This window comes from Trachurus trachurus (assembly GCF_905171665.1).
Source record: "Trachurus trachurus genome assembly, chromosome: 4".
Lineage (NCBI taxonomy): Eukaryota > Metazoa > Chordata > Actinopteri > Carangiformes > Carangidae > Trachurus > Trachurus trachurus.
The window spans coordinates 32,135,206-32,157,658 of NC_139898.1; the positions used below are offsets into that span (position 1 = coordinate 32,135,206).

The following is a 22,453-nucleotide window of genomic DNA, read 5'->3' on the forward strand; positions in this document are numbered from 1 at the left end:
TGGCGGGCCGTCACGAATAAATGAATGTATGGGAAACACTGCCTATAGGCCCTGCTTCCAAACTTTGGCTTGCAGTATACACCTTCCTGCTTGCCTACCTACCTACCTTCCTATTTACCTACCTGCTTGCCTGCTCAACTTTACATGGCATCATAACAACATCCTCTGAACTTAGACCCCCTTAGACCTACCTATCTGCCTGCCTACCTTCCTACGTACGTACCTACCTTCCTACCTACTTACTAACCTACCTACCTATCAACTTGGTAGGTGGATAGGTAGGTAGATAGGTAGGTAGGTGGCACCTACCTACCTATCTACTTAATAGGTCTGTAGGTAAGTAGGTAGGTGGATAGGTAGGTAGGTAGGCAGTCCAGCAGCCTGGTAGGTGAGGGGCCGGGAAGAGACATGAGGAGATGAGCACCACCCCACTCCCTCACTGCTCGGTGTTTCCGAGAAGTGTGTGTGTGTGTGTGTTCCTGCAGGGTCGTGACTCAGGTCTTCACATGCTGAGTGTGTCACTGTTCATACAGTGAACCTACCTATACACCTACCTTCCAAGCATTACACGTCTGCTTTTACCCTGTATGACATTCTGTGGTTCTGTGGTGTCGTCCAACCTAAAACTTTCAGGATGTGACTCTTATTTGTGATTGGACCTTCCAATCAGAGTCAAGTGCCAGTGTTGCAGTATCTGTATGGCCTCTCAGCATTTAGCATCAGATGCTTGTCTCTCTCTGTTGTCTCATCAGCAGGTCTCATGATCCTCAGATATGGATCCAGATCCAGATCTCACCATCGTCCTTCTGGGAAACACAGGAGTTGGTAAAAGTGCGACAGGAAACAGTATTTTGAGATCAACAGCGTTTGAGTCCAAACAGTCCTTCAGACCTGTGACGAAAGAGATCAGAGAGGAAAGAGGACAAGTGTGTGAGAAGCAGATCTCAGTGGTGGACACTCCAGGAATCTTAGGATCTGGATCAAAGCAGGACATCACAACCTTGTGTCAGAAGCAGCTGAGCTCCTCCACTCCCTGTCTGTTCCTGGTGGTGGTCCGGGTCGGACGGTTCACTAAGGAGGAGGTGAAGGCCGTGAATTGGTCCATCAGCGTCCTCGGAGACATCGGACTGAAGAACAGCTTCCTGCTCTTCACAGGTGGAGACAAGCTGAACGAGTCTTTGCACAACTACATCTTCAAATCCAACAGAAGCTCCCTGAGAGAAGTGGTCAAGAAGTTTGAGGACCGATATCTCCTGTTCAACAACAGGACAGAAGACAAGAAGCAGCAGGACCAACAGGTCCAACAGCTGCTGGATGAGGGAGAGAAGCTCAGGAGCTGTGAGCTGCCAGGACCAAAGGGTAACACACACACACACACACACACACACACAGTCTCAAATCATAATCAAATCAGATGCCTAGAGTCATTATGACATGTTTCATCAACTGACATCAACTTATTTATAAATGTAAGCCCCCTTTTAATTCTCTTATTTATTGTCATGAATTTATGTCTATTTATTAACCCTTTTGAATGAAATCTGTCTCACAGAATATAACAGGGAAACATTGGAGAAACCTCAGGGTGAGCAACAGAGGAGAGGAGAGGAGAGGAGAGGAGAGGAGAGGAGAGGATGTGTCCCCCAGCAGTCTAAGCCTATAGCAGCATAGCTATAAAATGGTTCAGAGCTACCTGAAGTTAGAGGAAATCCAGGATTTGATGTCTTTCAGGCAGTCTTGCAGATTGATATGCAGCTGTTTGACCTTTGACCTTTGATGTGGCTGTGTATTCTCTCTGCAGCTGCTGGTCTGGAGAAAGAAGAAGAAGAAACAGCAGCAGCAGCAGTAGAAGAACAACAACATTGGCTAGGCTTCATTCCCTTCTTCCTTACCTTCTTCATTCCCTTCTTCTTTCCCTTCTTTGTTCCTTTTGTCCTGTTTGTCATGATCTTAACGAGGTCTATAAGAAGCTGGAGAAGTGACCGCAGGTCAGAGTCAAACATGTGAACAGGACGTGAAGTGAAGTGAGAGCACGGCTGTTTGTGATTGGTGGATGATCAGAGCACTGTCATGTGACCTCTGACATCACTCTGACATCACATGATGCTCTGATGTCACAGACAGTTTCAAAACACTGACTCTTTATTCAGAGGCATCAGTGACAGAGACAGAAGACACGCCAGAGTGTGTGTGTGTGTGTGTGGTCTGAGGTTTGTAAAGCTGAAACTTTTAAACTTGTTTCCTGTCAGGATGTTCTCCTTCTGTTTGTTTAATAAAGAGTGGAAACAAAAACACTGAGGGTCTCCTCTTTCTCTTCCTCCACTTCCCTCTCCTCTTCCTATTGTTTAGTTTCCATAATCACATAAACAACATAAATAGATCCAGGGATGAAGGTGACCAGCAGGGGGCCACACACACACACGCACACACACTGGCGTGTCTTCTGTCAAGTCAGTGAAAATGTTTAACACATTCACCTTCTGCATCTGGTCACATGTTCCCATCTTCTCTGGCAATGCACTCTGGGAAGATTTCAGGCTTCAGGAGAAATATCTGGTCAGACACCTTCAGGACGGGTGAAGACGGAGGAAAGAAGAGACAGATGAATCCATAGATATATATAAGAACTAGATGACTCACCCGCCGCTGTTTCCCAATGACAAAGCGTAGCCAGTGCGGCGGCCATCTTGGGACGGGCAACTCTCTCCCTCAGAGCATTAAGCCTCTGCTGCATGTTCTGCTATAATGACTAGAACTTGCTCAGTTTTTGTCCGATTTCAAAACGGTTCGATTTTTTATGAACGTTTATGCAGTTATGATGCAGCATATTTAGAATCACGGATAATTTTAATAATGTATTTTTTTTTGTAAAAGTAACATTACAGTGACATTATGCAAATAGTTAAACTAATAGCTACATACTGATTTATTTTTCACAGACTTATGAATAGTTTTTTTTAGTGAAGATGACTGGATCACCTATCTACTGCACTGTAACTGCAGCCAGAGTCTGAGCTACGCCTGCGTGTAGTCCGATCCACCCCCTTGGATGAATCAGTCAGTGAACGCACCAGGGCAGTGAATGCAACATTATTACACACAACAAGTAATGTTATGTTTGTTGACGAAGAAAAAAATGCAGCGACATTTTGAAAATGAAAAAGGATTTCTGTTAATCCATTTTAATTTCAAATATGAGACACATTTGCTCACATAAAAATAATGCCCTTCGAGGTGTCTAATTATCAGGATTTTTCTTAGTCGCTTTGGTACATTTCTCGAATCATCCTCGACATTGCATTTGCATTTCTCAAAATAATTCGTACAAATAGGAAAACACCATGGATTACCTGCAAAGGCTAGTGTCTTGCTCAAAATCCTTAGTTCATCATCACCACAGCACGTTCCAATTATGTCAAAACATAAAATGGCAAATGGAATCTTGAATCTTGAAAAGTAAATACTGTATCTGTGTCAATGAAGCGCCATCAGAATGACAAGTCCTTGTGTCATTGTGTACAGATAAGACAGTCAAATTGCTTAGTCATGTTGTCAATATAACATGAGGCATGATGTAAAATATGGCTAAAGGTTTGATGACAATTATTGTAAATTGTAAGTTACACCTTAGTGTATGTGGGAGATCGACTGCAAGAGACTGTACAAGATTCACATTTGTGCTTTTACTGTTTGTACTGTAATTTGTGAAAAAAAAGTATGAAAAAAACAAACAAAACAAATTATCTTTATTTTCAGTTATGGTATTTTTTTTCATGTGTTGTCATTGCAAAGTATTCATTTGTTATGTCTGTATATTACCGTATTATTTTTTATTTCTTTTAATGTGTCCGAAATAAACTTAAACTAAATACTAAATTTGTTGACAGACCATGTCATTGCGATACAGAAAGGAAAAGACAGCACTGCACAGCAAGAAGAAAAAAACAAACTGTATGCAGTGCTGTATGCAGTGCTGTACATACAGTGCTGTACATGCAGTGCTAATTACAGTGCAGTCCTCCTACCTCCTGACAGGAGTACTCCTGTTCTGGGTATTATTTGTAACTTGCATGATTACTGTGATGTAATCACACAAGACTTTATGTCTGTCATCAAGTGATGTGTACCCAGAAAAAACTTAAAAATAGCAATTTCATATATAGCAGTGGGTGAAATGCTAGTCAAGATTGTTATTTCCAAGAATCCAAGAGTAACATTTTTTTGCACTTACTTTCAGAGGTCCCCCTTGGAATTGGGCAAAAGGGACCTTTCACAGAGAGAATAACAAAGATATTATTATTATTATGATTATTATTAGGTTAGTATTAATTGCATCAATCTTTTCAGCTTTACTGTATAAAGTACTTGGACCTGGGGTCCTGTTGATCAGTGTGTGACACTGCACAGCTCGGCTCGCTCTGCCCTCTCATCCGGACTTCGACGTAAATAAACACAGGAACAGTCCGTAAGTACTTCTTTCATGTCATGCCAGTACTCGTTGACTGAAAAATGACTCTGTGTGTTGCTGAAAAAAGTGACTCACTACGAAATAACGGTAAATATCAACTCAACTGCCAGTTAGACGTTTCGCTAGCTAGCACGGCTAAACAAGACAGACGTGACATAACGTCCTGTAACTGACAGAGACACTCACCATCCATGTACTCTATGTTGAAAAATCCTCTTCCCAGTGAAATCCTGTTGACGTCCCAGTCCTTGTTGTTAGATTTCCTTGTTTCTTTCTTTTCTTTTCTTTTTTGGCGTTTAGCTAACAGAGGAAAACATTGTAGTCAGCCAGAGAACTAATGTTCGGTTACAACGGTCATAACGGCCGGACGTTTAAAGGGACAACGAGGAGTTTCTATTCGGTTATAAAAAAGTCTCACGTTAAAGAGGAACTAAACCCCCAAACCACTTTTTTCTGCTGAAAACAAATATATTTGGGTATAAGGTAGTGTTGTCAGTTGATTCTGGTCCAACTTTTGACATTTTAGTCAAAATATTTCAATTTGGTGTATTTTGTAGTAAAAATGCAGTGTGACTGCCCTCTATGGGTTGAAACACGGCTATTACAATCGAATTTTTCTATTGGCTGAGATGGAGGCAGATGACGTTTTGGAGGCAGCTTTCGTCACCGGCCACCAGCTCCCCGACCAATCAGCGCCGGCTGCTGCCTGCCGCTAACGGTTGCTAGGCACTCTAGCTGCTCTGCTGCAGCTAACGGCTGCTAACAGCTGCCTGAACGGGAATCGTTAGTGCGGCCGCCGCTGGCGCTAACGAGCCGTTAACGAGCTAACGAGCAGGCGGATCAGCTGTAGATGCTGTGTCACGGCTCCTAGTAGTGTCCACGCTACTAGTGCTGTTAGAGTGGCTCGTTAGTAGCTCGTTAGCGCTAGCAGAAGTGTCGATGTGTGTTTATTACTTTTTTTTCTCTTTTGTGTGATTTCGCGGGTGTGAATGGGGCGCAAGGGGGAGGGGGGATCGGAGAGTACTCCTGGAGTCCCGCCCATAATCAAGGCATTTTTTGAATTTCAAGCTTAGAGCACGTCATCCAAAACTGAGGGGTTTAGTTCCCCTTTAATGTGGATGAATCTCCGCTACCCACACTTGTTAATGGGCCCATTTTTGATAAATATATCGTTCTGTCTCTATCGTTATTTTGTTATTATTAGTGGTGGCGGAGATGCTGGTCGAGCCGACCAGCGTTTTTTACTTTCGGTTTCGCAACGAGTCATGAGAATAACGCAGCTGAATCGCCGTTTATGGTCGGAACTGCGACGGTATGTGATCCTCTTTGAACCTCTGACTTTAATTCTTGATGAATGAAAACATGAGTCTGTCTTGCGCCGGTCAAAAGAATTTTACGGTGCGGAGGCTCATAAATGTAGTGTGAAAACGCTTCGCTTTTCCAAAACTCCTCGTTGTCCCTTTAAATATCCCAGCCTTTGAAGCGCGCGGCCACAGCCACAGTTTCAAAAACACTGAAACTTTATTCAGCTGCATCAGTGACAGAGACAGAAGACACATAAGTCTCTCTCTGTGTGTGTGTGTCCTCCTCCTCTTTCCTCAATCTCCTCTTCTATGTCTCCTGTCATTGATTGATTGATTGATCAATTGTATTAAACCAGTTGTTTGTTTGTTTGTTGGTTAATTTCCTTCGGTGATGAAAACTATAGTGAAAAAGGTGCGTGCGTGTGTTCAGTGAAAGCATCATGTGTGGACAAACTGAGGTTATGACAACTCAACAGCAATAAAGTCCAGTTCTGGTAGAGTCAGTGTTTTATTATAGAAAAAGATAATCGCTCTTATTAATGTTAATTATAGTGTAACAAGAATGAATCAGCAGCAGTGCAGTTATTTTTACTTTATTACATTTCTTTTCTCCACTTCTTTGCTCAGTGATTTACAGAATTTACAGGAAAAGACACAAAACATCCCACCGAGCATTTTCCGGTCTAAAAGACGTCTAATAGACGTCTAAATGGTCCCTAGACGTCTAGGCTAAAATCGGTCTACCACTGGTATAAAAGTGAAAGTTTTTTAGACGTCTAAGTTTATACTAGCCGTCTAAAAGACGTCTAAAAGACGACTACGTCTAGACATCTTGTCTAATCATAGACGTTTAAATAACCGCTAATAGACGTCTATTTATAGACGTCTAAATTTAGACATTTGCCAGACGTCTATTTTTATACCAAATGTATACGTCTTGTCTAACCTTAGACGTTTAAATAACTGCTAATGAACGTCTATTTATAGACTAATTTTAGACGTTTACTTTTATACCATATTTAAAGCCCATTACAAAATCTAGACATCAATTAAACATACTATTATATGGATATTCTAATAAATCTAGATATTTAAGTCATGTAATTACAATCTATCAAATTATTAACAAGAACCCTATATTAAAAAGGACATTAAAGTTGTCAAAATGCATCATGACCAAATTTAACCTGTGATCCTTACCTTGATGTAGTTGCAGTATGTTATGACAATCTATTCACATTATGTGTTTTTTTGGTCTTTTAAATAGGTTTCAGTAACACTAATGTCATGCTTATTTTACCACTGGATATAAATATATCTCTTGATGGGAACATTAACCAAACTATCCTACTGTAATCTCAATCAACCTACATTTTTAAAACAAATTCCAACCATCACAAACATATGAAAGTGCAATATAAATATTTTTAATTCCTTTACAAAACAGAAAATACAAAACATGGAGGGAGGGAACAAGTGGATCAAGAAGAAGGAAGAAGGAAGGATGAAGGGAAGGAAGGAAAGAACCAAGGATGGAGGAAGTGAACAGATTGGGTCAATTTGAGTCAATTTGAGTCAGAACAGAACAGAAGGGTTAAAAACATTAGAAATTTGAAAAGAACACCCTTCAACTGTGAACAAAAACAACTACACACTCTTGTAGCCCCCTCCACCGCTGCGAGCTGGGGCCTGCTTAAAATGTAGCCCCGTTGCTGAGGCAATGAGGTCATCTGTGGCATCCTTAAAGGACTTTCGTACAGCTTCTGCAAACAAAGCAATAAAATAAATGAAGAGAAATTGCAAGTGTGGTTGCCCATTGTTTTACGTGATGTCACAGAGATACTATCCAATAACAAAAGGTACATGGTTTCAAAGGACTTGACTCAATGGGCATTGGTCACCACCCATTTGAGACTTGGGGCTCTAGTTTCATAAACCAGGCGCAGTCGCGCCAACGGGGTGTGTCTAGGAGCACTTTACAAGTTTGGTGCACGGCGCAGCTCGGCACAGGCACTCCTCCCGTCCCTCTACTCCTACCGGCGCAAATGGCAAAGGAGAGGGTGCGAGTCCGTTCTTCACCAATCAAATGAGCTCCTCTCCTCACCTTTAAATGCGCCACGAGTGATGCGCACTGCAATTTTGTCATTTCGACATGGACGAGACTAGATGGAGCCAGTGGCGGAGCATATCAGATATAAACAAGTGCAATCCGTCGTCAGAGAGAGAGCAGCCTCGTTTGGTGATAAGAAGAACAAGTTCTCTAGTGTAGGACATGAGGAGAAAAAATATGCCCCCCCCCCCCTCACCGTGCGATTGGGGAAAGGAAAAAAAAAACTCCCTAGTCGACACGGCAGCTCTACGTCGCGCACAACCACAACAACAGCTACAACTTCCTCCTACAAATGCACGACGGAGTACGTGCAGACCGCAGTGGACGACTCCTCAGTCCATGAGTTTCATGTCTCAGACCAGATCATGTAAATCCAACTGCAGAAATATCCGGGGGACGGGAGCGTCGCCGTAACTGTAGTAACTCACACACACAGACGCATACACATGTCTGGAGAGGAGCAGCCTCTCTGTTTTCCAAAACTACAGAGTGGCCCGCGTTAATGTGCCGTTAAAATCATTTTTGTGTCAACACGTTAATAACGCTGAGAGGACAGCTGAAGAAAGACACAGGGGCGTGAAGAGAAGTGTTCTACCGAGCGATTCGGTGACTGTAAGCAGTCTAACACTGCTACATTACAATTTTCTATTGAATTTTTGCGATTCGGAGTTTGGTTTTCCGCGTTCCGAGTGCAATTAAACGCAGCAAGCGTCGGGCCGGCTTGGATCATAACATAGACAGATTCTGCATTTGCCCCACGGACACTACACTGTTTGCTATTTTCTTTGTAAATTTATTTATGGCTCCCCCGACCAATCTTTTGCATATTTCAGCTTATTTTATGCTATTACTGCTGTATTTGCGATAATGCTCCTTTAAACCCCTGTAACCACTGTGCACAGATCACATCAACATAAAAAAATAGTAATGGGGATGAAACCAGAAGTAGCTGTGCGTAAAGGACGCATCGCAGAGCGTCTCTCTCTCTTTTTTTCCGGAGATGAGCAATGCCGAATATATATTCACTCTCTGATGCTGTTTGTGGTTGGCTGAGAGAGATGTTAACTTGTTATTTTGCATCACGTTTTAATCTGTGTTAAATCAGGCAGGTTGAGTTCCATTACACATGCCAACTGCCTTTGATCTGACATCAGATGTGACGGGACAATCTATATAGATATAGATGTATGTGCTGATTAAGATGATTGCATTGAATAGTGACAATTGCAATTGCATTAAAATGTGCCTGAATCTGTGGAAACCTGCCTGTGAGGTCTTGGTGACGTGTGCACTCTGCGCCTGTCAGCCAAACTACCACTGCACTACCTTGCGCTGAGAGTAGACCTGATTTTAGTTGGCAAGCATTCAGCGCACCGTCGGCGTTGCTCTTTGGCACGAAACTGTCACTGCGCCAAGCTGAATGTGACTCCTCCCCCTGCTGCGCCGCCACACCCATCTCTGCACACCTCTGTCTACCAAACTGCAAACCAAGCGCGTGCTGCACTGCGCTGGACAAAACTTGCACTGCGCAGTAAGTCTGTGAAGATTAATAAATTAATAAATAAAGCCTGACTATAACTGTATTGTGGTTCCCTTTCATGAAACAACACCAATTAAGTTTCATAATTGTCAGTATTACAGAGATTACCTAGTACAGTCCAGACAAATTGTTGTTTGTTAATGTCATGTCAGTCACACATGTTTAACATGAAGCAATTTCCAAATAACTAGCAGACAGTTTTCTATTTACCTGTGACCACAGAGTAGAAGGCAGTCTGTGTGAAGGCCTTCTTCTTTTGCTTCCCACCTCCAACATATTAAATTGTGTCATGATGCTGTTCATGAAGAGTCTGCAACAGATAAAAAATGAAGACAATTGTTAACAGTAAACTTATATAACTTGTAACTTGTAACCACCCACTATTAGCCTATGTTGTCTGTTCTACAGATATTAAACTTCTATGTGTAATCATACCTGTCCATGATTTTGTTCGTGCAGGTCTTCAAATCCTTTCCTCCAATATGAGACAGTTTTGCAATCTGTATGATATTAGAAATTATCAACATTGTGAAAAACATGGAATTAACGCTTATTGTTATTAAACGCTTTTCAAAGTTGAATTCAGGGACTCTGTTCCTTTAGGTAAGGAAAATGTGACCCTTACAAGTCTGTAACTGGGAGTTTATGAAATCAAATAGACACTGGAAATAGTGCTGCTAGCTATATTTTAATCAATTTTGGGCTTATATTTTCAGGTAGTAAGTATTATGCATCATATGACTCAAGAAAATCTGCTATTGTATGTGCTACTGTGTAAAGTCTCATTTAAACCTTACTTTTGGCTGAGCATGCCATATTTCACAAACAAACAAATCGTTTTTGCAATGATGCTTGTACTAGCAGGCAAGCCATAGCTAGCGAGCTAGCAGGGCAGGCAAGCCATAGCTAGCATATCAAGCATATCGTCGGCATTTTGCAAACGGATTGATGACAATTAAATGAACAAACATTGCAGGAAAAAGCAGCATTTCAATAACGTAACCTTGACCACTCACCTATAGGTAGTGATGGTCCTTTGACACCAAGGCTCCGACACATGCGCCGTAGCTCATGAAGCAAATTGTATCGAACCAGTGTGCCGAGGCGTGGTTTGGTCACGTGACTTGTGACGTATGAACCACTTGTATGACGTTTGAAGCAGTTCAGTGCTTCAGACGTCAATCGAAGCACCTGATTGGTTCGGTTTGTCATGTGAAACACCTGGCGCACCAGTCCAGGCCAAGCACTTTCTGTGCACGCCGGCATCCTCTGTCCCGTGCGAACGCACATTTTCGAAGGCGGGGGAAATATTGTGCAAGAAGAGAAATCGCCTCAACCCCCACACTGTGTCTCAACTTTTGTTTTTAAATAAAAATTCACGACATGTTACAGAAGCACACCCTCTGCCCAGTTCTTCAAGCACAACATCTGCACTGTCTAAGCACAACATCTGCACTGTCTAAGCACAACATCTGCACTGTCTAAGCACAACATCCTTACATAGGCCTAACCATGAATGATCAATATCCCCCAACCTTACCCAAATCAATAATTTGAAAGGAGGTCTGCCATCAGGTTATAAAATTAATAAGTAAGGGATAATGTATAGTTCAGTGTGGTTTGCTACATGTGGTAGTGCAGTGGTTAGTATATCAGACTTTACTGCAAGCAACCTAGGATCGAATCTTGGAAGGGTTTTTTTTCTCTCTCTCTCTCTCAACGTAATCCCTGATCCTGACCCTAATCATGCTTCTCGCCGGCTTCACATAGCCTACAAGATGCAAAAGGAAAATATACACCCATCTACTTGCAACGTTTCTGTCATAAAACGTTTAGACTAGTAAACATTTTATGACAGAAGAGATAGAAGGTTAGAGTGGGAATCGAACCCCGCTCCCCTGCATAACAAGCCACATCTCTCTCCACTACCCTATGCAACCCAATGGAAAGTAACGTCACCCCAGTGCCGTTCCGACGTCAGCATGATGATACATCCACGCGTTAGCCACTCTTTGAATCAAGTTGGTGTTTCGGTTCGGAAAGATCACGTGACTAGTGACGTATGAACCACTTCACTGCTTCAGTCGCTCATGAAGCACCGTTATGTTTTGGTTGTCTCGGCTCTCTGTGGGAGCTGAGCTGAGCCATCAAAGCACATACAAACTGAGGCGACAGAGATTTGGTTGTTAAGTGTAGCGTCAGGCCGTTAGCCTATCAGAAATTGAAGGATATTACTAAACCATGGTAGGTTTGGAGGAGTGGGAAAGAAAATGATTGAAGCGTTCTAACATTCATACTTGTAGGATTTGAAGAAGTATGAGCAGGTGTACAGCTGAGGTTGAAGACTAATAAATATAACCGTTTGGAAATGGTAGTCAGATCAGTGGCGCATACAGATTATACACGCTCGGTGATCAGATGTCCCGGGATCGTATCCAGGTCTTGTCGTAAGAATTATAAATTATATCACGTAATTTTAATAAAGCTTATCTAGTTTGCAATGACATCACTCTACACCATAAACTGTTTGGACTTGTTTCATAAGATAATGTGTAGCCTATATGAATCAATATATGCCAAAAAAGATACAGAGTCTTAGCCACAACTTAATGTTGATTTTATATTTTATTGTGTCATCTTAAAACCATACATAAATGTAGAGTACTGTTGTTGAACAGGAGTGTGCGTGGCAACTCAAATCTCACACAATCAATGAACCAATGAATGACACGTCTCAATTGCACTTCATTTTATTGAACACTAGATGTCATACTCGAGCGACTGTGTCAGTGAAGCCTCGAGTAATGAACCATTACTCGAATAAGGTGTCGAAGCCTCAACAAAGCCTCGGTTGCCCATCACTACCTATAGGAAGCTCTTCTTCTTTTCGCACACTCTTCTCCGCTCTCGACCGGTGTCGTGCATGGATGTGGTGTAGTGCTAGAAGCACAGACGGCCAGAAGTCGTTTTTCAACTTCCCGAAACTGATTTCCGGTCCACAAGACAACTTCCAGCGTGTTGCTGCCTCCTAGTGGGGAGGGGAGGGATCATAGAGGGATCTGCTGACAGTATCTCCATATCCATATCTACTGTCCCCGATCGCCTATACTGCAAATTTTATTTTATAATTATTTTATTTTACTGTTCACCAATAATTATTTTTTCAAAGGAATTATTTGCATTAATGCTCAATAAACTTAATTGCAAACTGCCTATATATAGGTTAATAGTGATATCTAAATATTTCTAAACATGGTTGGCATAATCTTATGCTTAAAAAAGAAAGCATAAGATGTAAACATAACATAAACAACATTAAAAAAAATAAAGATCACTTAATAGTTTAAACCTGGTCTAAATCTAGATGCTGATTAAACGTCTAAATCAAGGCTAAATCTAAACTTCACTGTATATTGATCAATGGTCATTCAGATGATTTTAGTACAATATCTGGACACCATTGTGCAACTTACAGTTAGGCTATTTCTTTGGTCAGTATTCATTATTTAATGTATTTAATTCAATCGTCTAGATTTGGTCTAAAAATAGACGTTGATATGAGGTCTTGATTTAGACGACTAAATCGCGTCTAAATCTAAACTACACTGTACATTGATAAATGACTGTTAAAAATGTTTTAATCCAGCATTTGGCCATCATTTATACAATTTACAGTTGTTTTCTTTGGTCAGTATTCATTATACAATTCAATTGTCTAGATTTGGTCTAAAAATAGACGTTTAAATGAGGTCTTGATTTAGACGTCTAAATCGAGTCTAAGTCTAAACTACACTGCACTTTGATCAATGACTGTTATAAATGTTTTAATCCAACATTTGGTCATCATTAATACAATTTACAGTTACTTTTTGGACGGTATTCATCATTTAGTGCAATCATCTAGATTTGGTCTATAAATAGACGTTGATATGAGGTCCTGATTTAGACGTCTAAATCGAGTCTAAATCTAAACTACACTTTACATTGATAAATGACTGTTAAAAATGTATTAATCCAACATTTGGCCATCATTTATACAATTTACAGTTGTTTTTTTATTTGATATTTAATGATTAATGGATTAAATTCTATCGTCTAGATTTGGGCTAAAATATAGACCGATTATAGACGGGCGAATGTTGGTCTAAACTTAGACTAGACGTCTAATAGACGTCTAATGCTCAGTGGGATAGCTAGCCATAGCTAGCATATCAAGCATATCGTCGGCATTTTGCAAACGGATTGATGACAATTAAATGAACAAACATTGCAGGAAAAAGCAGCATTTCAATAACGTAACCTTGACCACTCACCTATATGAAGCTCTTCTTCTTTTCGCACACTCTTCTCCGCTCTCGACCGGTGTCGTGCATGGATGTGGTGTAGTGCCAGAAGCATAGACGGCCAGAAGTCGTTTTTGAACTTCCCGAAACTGATTTCCGGTCCACAAGACAACTTCCAGCGTGTTGCTGCCTCCTAGTGGGGAGGGGAGGGATCTGCTGACAGTATCTCCATATCCATATTGGCTACTGTCCCCGATCGCCGTGCAAATTGCCATTTTATTTTACTGTTCACCAATAATTATTTTTTCAAAGGAATTATTTGCATTAATGCTCAATAAACTTAATTGCAAACTGCCTATATCTATATAGGTTAATAGTGATATCTAAATATTTCTAAACATGGTTGGCATAATCTTATGCTTAAAAAAGAAAGCATAAGATGTAAACATAACATAAACAACATTAAAAAAAATAAAGATAACTTAATAGTTTAAACCTGGTCTAAATCTAGATGCTGATTAAACGTCTAAATCAAGGCTGAATCTAAACTTCACTGTATATTGATCAATGGTCATTCAGATGATTTTAGTACAATATCTGGACACCATTGTGCAACTTACAGTTATTTCTTTGGTCAGTATTCATTATTTAATGTATTTAATTCAATCGTCTAGATTTGGTCTAAAAATAGACGTTGATATGAGGTCTTGATTTAGACGACTAAATCGAGTCTAAATCTAAACTACACTGTACATTGATCAATGACTGCTGTAAATGTTTTAATCCAACATTTGGCCACCATTTATACAAGTTACAGTTACTTTTTGGACGGTATTCATCATTTAGTGCAATCATCTAGATTTGGTCTAAAAATAGACGTTGATATGAGGTCTTGATTTAGACGTCTAAATCGAGTCTAAATCTAAACTACACTGTACATTGATCAATGACTGTTAAAAATGTTTTAATCCAGCATTTGGCCATCATTTATACAATTTACAGTTGTTTTCTTTGGTCAGTATTCATTATACAATTCAATTGTCTAGATTTGGTCTAAAAATAGACGTTTAAATGAGGTCTTGATTTAGACGTCTAAATCGAGTCTAAGTCTAAACTACACTGCACTTTGATCAATGACTGTTATAAATGTTTTAATCCAACATTTGGTCATCATTAATACAATTTACAGTTACTTTTTGGACGGTATTCATCATTTAGTGCAATCATCTAGATTTGGTCTATAAATAGACGTTGATATGAGGTCCTGATTTAGACGTCTAAATCGAGTCTAAGTCTAAACTACACTGTACATTGATAAATGACTGTTAAAAATGTATTAATCCAACATGTGGCCATCATTTATACAATTTACAGTTGTTTTTTTATTTAATATTTAATGATTAATGGATTAAATTCTATCGTCTAGATTTGGGCTAAAATATAGACCGATTATAGACGGGCGAATGTTGGTCTAAACTTAGACTAGACGTCTAATAGACGTCTAATGCTCAGTGGGATGTTTAACACATTCACCCCCTCTTCTTTTCTGCCTCTGGCCACATGTTCATGTTCACCAGGGCAGTGAATGCAACATTATTAGACAAAAGACAACAACTCTAACCTCTGCTGTATCACTGGTCTGGCCTACTCTATTAGTGTTGTGTTTGATCTGATGTGTGAACACACACTCTGTGACCACGGACGTAGTTTTAGGGGGGGACGCAGGGGACATGTCCCCCCCACTTTTTCAAAACGCCGTTTTTGTCCCCCGCTGTTTTTACCGTCCACAAACAATGTTACACTGTATTAACACTAGCACCGCCATTGCACACTATATACCTATAACCGCCATGAGTCGTTCATTGGACGAACTGTAATAAAGCGTTAATTAGAGCTGTATAGGTGTTACATTTGTCGTAGTCTTTTAACAGCTACTCTGGGCCATGAAGTAGGCTGCACCCCGCAGCCTCCGCGAGGCAGGGGGGGGGGGGGGGGGGGGGGGGGGCATACCGTAGGAACCCCGCCCCCGCCTGTAAAGCCAGGTTTCCACCGTATAAACGACCTTTTTTTTCTCTCTCTCTCTTTTACGGCAACATCCATAGTCCTTAGTGATCTTTGTTTGATATGTCAGGTGGAGCTGCTTCCCCATCATACCGACGCAGGATTGCCCCCCCCCCCCCGCGTGCGCTCACGTTGGCGCTTTACATGAAGAGCACAGCGACTCTGTTTTTACACTAGTTTGCTCCTAAATACTGGCTTTATAAAACGAATTTCGTTTTCTTTTGATATCATATTGATATTTCCCCCCTGAATGTAGGCTACACCTCTTCTACAACCAGTCTGTCCAGTCTGGAAAATAATTTCTGCACCGTGCGTGCGTGAAGTGTGGACGTGAGTGTGCATCTGCGCAGCCTGCGCACGTGTACACACAGAGATACACATTAACACGCACGCACGCACGCACACACACACACACACACAATCACACACACACACACACACACACACACACACAGAGAGAGAGAGAGAGGGGGAGAGAGAGCGCATTATTATGCCGGCGCAAATCGGTGAAAACTGTAAGAAACTGAAAGAGTTTGGGTTTTATTAAAATATGTCCCCCCCACTTCTAAAATCAAAATTTCGTCCATGTCTGTGACACTGATGATGGGAACTCTCTCATCTCTTCCTCACATCTCATTGGTCGACTTGGCCACTCTCTGATTGGCCCAGAAGTTGTTTCTGCAGCATTCAATCAGCTCGCTCCGAGGCTGTGGCGCGCTTCATCTCATGAGGGGTCAGGAAGAGACGGGAGGAGACGAGCATCATCCCCCTCCCTCACTGCTCGCTGTTTCCGGGAAGTGTGTGTTTGTGTGTGTGAGTGTGAGTGTGTTTAGGGTCATGACTCAACTCTTCACATGCTGAGTGTGTCACTCTGTTCATACAGTATAAAAGTAGATGTTTCTATTAAAGCTCCTTCAAAATAAAGGTAGATGTTTGTGTAGTATAATTGCAGTTTTTTACAATCTGGACCTTATTTCTAGCATAAAATACAATCATTTAGGCCCTACTACTATTACTATATTACTACTATTAGGATCCCCATTAGCCATTGCTTCATTATACTGTATGAGCAATGGCAGTGAGTTCATGTACTGTACTGTAGTAAGTAAGTTGGGTTCCTGATGTGTGAAATTCATGGCTCCAAGCAGCATCAGGTAAGACAAGCTGACATCAGAGTGGATTTACTGACACCTGCTGACCTGTTGCTGTAATAACACTTGATCAAACTACACTCCACAACATCAGGAAGTGTTTACATTCCTGAAAACAATGAAGCCTGGTGCCTCTATCATATTTACAGCTAGATCAGTTTGAAGTGCTCATACTACAGGTATATGGAGATATGAAGGTATGATACATGATGCCATCTCAACATTATCTCTTTTATATTTGAGCAAAGTGGACTCGATGTTCTTAACCATAATAATTTACCCATTTGTATGATCTCAATGTGAAATATCCTCCTCACCAGGGAACTTGCCATAGAACTTTCATGACCACCGTGTCCTGCAGTCAGTTTACTTGAGCCAGTGTCCTGGGGTCAGTCTGAGGTACAGGGTGGCGTTGGATGCATCGATATGACATTGATATATAATTGCACAGGTGCAAGTCATGTTTTAACATTTTAATCAGTTTTATTTTTATAAAAGTGAACAGGTTACAGAAATTCAAAGTGTGACACTACTTTCAAATTTTAAAGAAACAACAGTAACAAGTTCATAACAAGCATTAACAATGAACCAGGTGAGATGATGACAATAAATGGTAAATGGACTTGCACTTATATAATACTTTTCTAGTCTCTCATACCACTAAAAGCGCTTTACACTGTAGGTCACATTCACCCTTTCACACACACATTAATACAGCGCTAGGCACACTGCGGGAAACTAACCATTCACACACATTCATACACCCAATGTACACATCAGGGGGCAAGTGTGGGTTCAGTTTCTTGCCCAAAGACACCTCGACGTGTCGACTGGGGGAGCCTGGAACCTCCGACCTTCTGGTTAGGGAACAACCCGCTCTACCTCCTGAGCCACAGCCACCCAGTGGTTTTTATAATCTTCCTAATTCAGACCTAGTTCAGGTTATGAAAGGGGGGCTGCGAAGGGTACCGAGTCCTCGGGGTGGAACAAAGAAGTAAACTCCAGGTGTTGCGGGATGTTCTTGAAGTAAAAAATATATATAAGAAGAACGGAAAAGCACTGGGCTAACTTCAGGCACTCACTCGCAGGAGACAGGTGCCTTTAATTAATCAGGGCATATAGAACATTAGTAAAAACCGCCAACCGGTTTCGACCGTCTTGGTCTTCTTCAGGGCGTGTCGGTAAAGGACCAGAGCTACAGGTGGGAGTCCCTTATATAGACTCAGGGGGTGGGCCAGAGGCTTGACAACACTGGTTGCTATATAAAGACAATATTGATAGATTAATACAGTTATTCATTTGTGAGGGCATATCAACCAAATAATAGAGGCAATATTTATAAATTATGAGGACATGCCAAACAAATAAGAAAAGTATATCCACAGAAATAGTTCAGGTTATCACCTCACCAGGTAATCATTAAGTTGTGTTAGTATTTTAAAAAAAAAAACTGAAATGGACTAAGTGCTGTAAATGAAGAGATGTTTCAAGCTTTTTAAGAAACATTTGCTGCAGTGTCCATGGATCAGTTCAGCTTCAGCTTCTCATGGAACTCCTTCATGATCTTATCGACTGACTTATGGTCAGTCTCTGCAATCTGCTCCACCACATGTCTGACTCCGCCCTCCAAGGCCTGGTAGTACCTCCTCAGCTCCTTCAGCTCACACTGCAGTTCTTCCTCCACCTTCTGTCGTTCCTCCTGAGCCTCCTTCAGCTTCTTCTTGTACTCTGACTCCACAGCTTTCACCGCCTCCTCCTGTTTCTTCTGGTAGAACTCTCTGAGCTCCTTCTCCCTCTGGTTCAGCATCTTCACCACCTTCTGGTAGTCGTCGTTCGAGTAAAACTCTCCTCCTTTGGCAGCCACCATCTTCTCCGCCTTCTTGAGCAGATCCAGGACCTGCCTTCGATCACTGGCTTTGTGGTTGTTGAAGAGGTGGTACCTGTTGTTGACCTTCTTCAGGATCTCCTTCAGGTCAGCTCCAGATTCCTTCAGCATCTCATCAAAGTCCTCGACTTCGTCTCCATGAGTGAAGAGGACGATGGTGTATTTCCAGACGTTTTCCCCAAACACCTCCTCCACCTTCTCAACAGCTTTTTGGTCTTCTGCTGTAAAGCATCCTGCCTTGACAACCAGCAGAATGGCGTGGGGGCCCGGGGCCGACATGTTGATGCACTTGGAGATTTCACTCCTCACTGGGTCATCAGGTAACAAGGTGTCGAAGATGCCGGGGGTGTCGACGATGGTCACCTGTCGGCCCCACACCTCCCCGCTCTGTTTGGTGCATTCACGGGTCACTGAGGAGAGAAAAAACATGTTCAGGTTTGTGTGTTGACTGATCTGTGATCTGTGATCTCAGTCATCCAGGTCTTAGTTCTCTGAGAAAGCTGAAGCTTCATCAACTGAACCTGGTTGTAGATTCTTGAAGACCAGTTCTCCAGTTCTTATAACTTGGATGAAGGTGAAACGTCTTCAAGAATCTACAACCAGGTCCAGCTGGTGACACCTGGTGGTCTCACCTGCAGATGAACACTGACCAGGTATCTGCTGGTCCAAATGTGGAGAAATCAGAACACACTGAAACCGTAAGCTTATTCTGATTGTGTAACCAATAATCAATAAATCTCCTGTTCTGTGTAAACACCTGATCCTGCACCAGGCTCAGGTATAAAAGCAGGATACCTGTGTACAGGTGAACTCAGTGAGAGAAAGTTGTGTACCTGCTCCAAGTGCCTCCCATTCAACAGCATTGACACTTTCACACTGGAACCAGATGTTCAACTGTTAATGTCTGTGTAAAGTGAAACTACATCACTCGGTTCCCTATTTAGTCCCGCCTAAAATAACAGAGAAATCCTTGTCCTCTAAAACAGTTCTACTCTCCAACTCCACACTTCAGTGCTCTACTAGGTATCAATCTTTTAATCTGTTTTCAGCAGCCATATTATAACTTATTTCAAGTTTTCAATTAAATTTCCTATTTCATTTAACACAGACTTTAACGCAGAACATTGTTCAAACATCTGGAGTGCAGGGGCGGTGCGTGGCGCAGTGGTTAAGGACGGCCGCCCCATGTAGAGGCTACAGTCCTCAACGCAGGTTCGAGTCCCGCGTCGGGCAGACCTTTCCTGCATGTCATTCCCCCTTTCCTGTCTATCTCACTGTGCTATCAAATAAAGGCAAAAAAGCCAAAAAAACAAAAACAAACAAAAAAAACATCTGGAGTGCAGTAGCCTAGAGCACAGGCTTCAGTGCACAAGTGGCAGCTGGAGTTACAGTCAACCACATGATTTACTGTACAGTCAACACATCTGGATGTAGCCTACAGTATGTAATATGCAGAAATTAGTTATGTGTTACTAGGTGTATCTATCCCTCTGTATCTGTCCCTTCTGCTCTTTTCATGTGCTTATAGCTGAGAACTTAAAACTGTATCTTTTTTTCTTTTCTTTTACTTTTATTTGCTATTGCTTTTAACTCTGTTTTTAGTGTTTTGTTTGTTTTTATTCTGTCTTATGCTTCTTTTTTAAAAATGTTTTGTCTTTATGTAAAGCACATTGAGTTGCCTTGGTATGAAATGCGCTATATAAATAAAGATGCCTTGCCTTGCCTTGCCTTGTTCATGTGTGTGTGTGTGTGTGTGTGTGTGTGTGTGTGTGTGTTACCTGAAGAGGGACTAACAGCTGCTTTGAAGACATCTCGTCCCAGTATGGTGTTTCCACTGGAACTCTTCCCCTCTCCAGTCTTCCCAACAAGAACCAGTCTGAGTCTGGGTCCTGAAACTGGAACAGACAGAGGTCCAGTCAGACTCTGGAGCCAGAACCCCACACACACACACACACACACACCCACTCCCCCAGCAGATAGATTCTTACAGCAGAGAGGCTCTTCCTTGCTCCCACTCCTCTTTCTCGCACCTGTTCAGACACAGACAGGTAAACGATTACAAAAGTGACAGCGCGACCTCATCAGCATCACTTCCAATCCGTCATATCAGGTAAACAACACGAGAACAACGGGTGAACTGTTGGCGTTGAAAGTGAAAGTGAAAGTTAGAGAATAAAAAATGCGTCACGGTGGAGCAGCATCAGAGTAAAGTGTGTGAAGCCCAGAGAGTCATCTCATCAGGTAGCTAAAGGTGAAGCTTCAGTCACAACTCACCGGTTGACTCCGCCATCACCGAATTCTCTTCTTTCTTCTTTTTCACTTTATCGATCACCTCCGCCCTGACTTCATCAAACCGTTACCTCACCCGTATCCGACCAGCCCTTCAAAATAAAACCAACTTTCTCCAAGAGGTGCTTGTGGACGGCGTGTTCAAGTCGATGTTTTCTCTTGTGCTCTTATTGTGAAGGTGGTATACCGTGTACTTGTCTCTTCCTCAAACATAACCGAAAGGAAAAAGAAGAAAACTTTGGTTCAACCGGGAGTCCTATCGACTCTGGTTTCTCGACCTGGTCAGGTGAGTGAGGGACTGAACACCGAGGGACGATGCGCTTCCGTGTTGTAGTAAGTGATACATCTGTAAACTGGTCCAGATGTTCAGCGGCGCCGAACTCGGTCCGCTGCACCGTTTCTGTTGGGGGGGGGGGGGGGGGGCACTGACGGAACCGGAGGCCTTTTGCTGATCCGAGTCCGAATCAACCAAAACAGATGCAGGTGTAGGCTAGTAGATGGAGGACGGACGGGAGCTCTGTGTTACGTAAAACAAGGCTTTAGTAGGAAGTGATGATTGATAAAACACTGAGCTCTGCACAAATGGACATAAACATAAACAGCTTCTGGTTTACAGGTTTCCATAGCATTTATAAATTCAGTTTTTATAATGAATGTAGCCTAACACTTGTCAAATAACTGATGTGTAAACAGACTGTGGTACACGTTTATTGCTATCTTTGTGAGGATACCCATTGACATGTTAAATCATCCTGTTAAATGCCCCAAGGGCACACTCTTCCCTGGGCCGTTCCTCTTTCCAGGTTGCGGCCGCCGCAGCTGGAATCAACTCCAAAAATCCCTACAGTTACAAACTCTTACTTCTGTCAACTCCTTCAAACATGTCATAACTAAGTCCATAAAGTTTACCTGCAGCTGTCCCAGCCAAAGCTCTCTCTGATCCTGTCTCCTCACTAACATCACTAACACCGTCTGTACTGTTGTTGTTTTGTTACTGTCTCATCTAGTATGACTGTTTTTTTTTTTAGTGTCTCTGTCCTTATATAACTTGTTGCATGTCACTGTACGTCAAACTAACTGTCATTTTGTGGTGTCATTGCATTATGTTGGCTTATTGTCTTTATTCTTTATTCTTTTGAGTCACTGTTGTTTTATTGTCTATATTTTAATGTAATAGCCTCCCCCTCTCCCTTCCCCTTAGGAGGTCTTTCACCTCCTACCAGGCCATTGCCTTAATAAGAATGTATTCTTAGCAATTCTTGCCTAAAGGTTTACTACTACTACTACATGATGTTTTCCCTAGCCCCTAACCGTAACCATCCAAAACAAATACCTAACCTTAACCATTACTCTTAACCTAAT

General features: G+C 41.8%; 1 protein-coding gene across 1 annotated transcript in view; it reads left to right on the forward strand.

Annotated features, from left to right (window-relative positions):
- The window catches only part of LOC310985362 (GTPase IMAP family member 8-like), a gene marked incomplete at its 3' end in the record, with an annotated part of 47,299 nt that overhangs the window by 11,330 nt on the left and 13,516 nt on the right, over window positions 1-22,453 (forward strand). Inside the window, exon 2 of the mRNA XM_083970936.1 lies at window positions 1,284-1,359. The remainder of the gene's footprint in view (window positions 1-1,283; window positions 1,360-22,453) is intronic.